Here is a 2,421-nt window from a genome sequence, read left to right on the forward strand (position 1 = left end):
TGGGGAAGTATCTGCTTGGAAACCAGGGTGTTGGTAAGGGAGGAGACCACTCCTCTGTAAAGAAAAGAAAGAGAGATCAGACTGTTACTGTGTCTATGTAGAAAAGGAAGATATAAGAAATTCCATTTTGATCTGTACTAAGAAAATTGTTTTGCCTTGAGATGCTGTTAATCTGTAACTTGAGCTCCAACCCTGTGCTCACAGAAACATGTGCTGTATGGAATCAAGGTTTAAGGGATCTAGGACTGTGCAGGATGTGCCTTGTTAACAATATGTTTGCAGGCAGTATGCTTGGTAAAAGTCATCGCCATTCTCCTTTCTCGATTAACCAGGGCACAATGCACTGCAGAAAGCTGCAGGGACCTCTGCCCAAGAAAGCCTGGGTATTGTCCAAGGTTTCTCCCCACTGAGACAGACTGAGATATGGCCTCGTGGGAAGGGAAAGAACTGACCGTCCCCCAGTCCGACACCCATAAAGAGTCTACGCTGAGGAGGATTAGTAAAAGAGGAAGGCCTCTTGTGGTTGAGGTAAGAGGAAGGCCTCCATCTCCTGCATGCCCCTGGGAACAGAACGTCTCAGGGTAAAACCCCATTGTACATTCGTTCTATTCTGAGATAGGAGAAAACTGCCCTGTGGCTGGAGGCGAGATATGCTGGTAGCAATGCTGCTATGCTACTCTTTACTACACTGAGATGTTTGGGTGGACAGTAGCATAAATCTGGCCCACATGCACATCCAGGCACAGTACCTTCCCATGAACTTATTTGTGATACAGATTCCTTTGCTCACATGTTTTCCTACTGACCTTCTCCCCACTATCACCCTGTCCTCCTGCAGCATTCCTCTTGCCAAGATAGTGAAAATAGTAATCAATAAATACTGAGGGAACTCAGAGACCAGGGCCGGTGCGGGTCCTCCGTATGCTGAGTGCTGGTCCCCTGGGCCCACTGTTCTTTCTCTATACTTTGTCTCTGTGCCTTATTTCTTTTCTCAGTCTCTCGTCCCACCTGACGAGAAATACCCACAGGTGTGGGGGGGCTGGCCCCCTTCAGACAATAACCCAACCGCTTAGGCACATGTTCTCAGGAATTCCTGAGGCTGTGTCATGGATCATGATCCTTAACCATGGCAAAATAAAATGCTAAATTGACTGAGACCTGTCTTAGATACTTTTTGGTTTGCAGCTGCAGCCAAATGTCAACCAGAGTTGCTGTCTTATTTGAGGCTCAACTGGAGAAGAATCTACTTGGAAACCAGGGTGTTGGTAAGCGAGGAGACCACCCCTCATATTGTCTTATACCCAATTTCTGCCTCTAAAGAAAGAAGAAGTAAAAACTAAAAGGCAGAAAGGAAATCCACAGGCAGACAGCCCAGCACCACACACTGGGCCTGGTAGTTAAAGATCGACCCCTGACCTAACTGGTTATGTTACCTATAGATTGCAGACATTGTATGGAAAAGCATTGTTAAAATCCCTGTCCATGACGGGCCCCTCATGGCATCTCCCAGAATCCGGTTCCCATCTTTATCAAACTTAGAATGACACTGATTAGCCCAATCCTTTTCTTTTTTACCTTTTGGACATATTTCAGACTCACCAGTTTTCTTTTTTCCCCTATCTGGCAGCCTGACTCGCTGATTATTTCTACATTCTTTTTCAGTATGAATAGCTTATTTAAATTCTTTGAGCAATTTAAAAGGAAAAGGCTCAAATGTAGCTATATTTCCCTGTTGATCTGTGGGGTATATTCTAACAGGGAACTGCCAAGCCTCTAAATCACCTTCTCTTCTAGCTTGCTGGATTCCTGCCTAAATAGAACTGATAGTGGTTGCTCAAGGCACTGCTCAAACAGTCACTGGGGCGACTACTTTTCGCCCAGTGTCCTCCAGAATAGAAAGATCTGGAGGGTCAGGCCACTGTTTATGGCCAGTTTTGGGGTCGGTTTATGGCCAGATTTTCGGGGGCCTGGTACCAACAGAATCACTTGAACCTGGGACGTGGAGGTTGCAGTGAGCCAAAATAGTGCCACTGCACTCTAGCCTGGGCAACAGAGTCAGACTGTCTCCATAAAAAAGAAAAAAAAAAAAAGAAAACCAGGGATATGATTATACTTCCCTCCAAAGACAGGAGTGAGGATTAAGTAAAATGGTGAGAGTTATGAGCTATTAACAGTGCCTGGAATGTGATGAGCCTTCAATAAACCTCAGCCATGTGATGATGATGATTGTATTAGTTTGCTCCAGCTGCTGTAACAAAATGCCACAGACTGGGGGGCTTAAACAACAAAAATTTATTTTCTCACAGTTCTGGAGGCTGGAAGTCCAAGATCAAGGTGGCAGCCAGTTTGATGTCCCATAGTGCCCCTCTCCATGGCTTGCAGAAGGCCACCTTCTTGCTGTGTCATCACGTGACCTTTTGT

This window comes from Mandrillus leucophaeus, unplaced genomic scaffold, assembly GCF_000951045.1.
Source record: "Mandrillus leucophaeus isolate KB7577 unplaced genomic scaffold, Mleu.le_1.0 Scaffold151, whole genome shotgun sequence".
NCBI lineage: Eukaryota > Metazoa > Chordata > Mammalia > Primates > Cercopithecidae > Mandrillus > Mandrillus leucophaeus.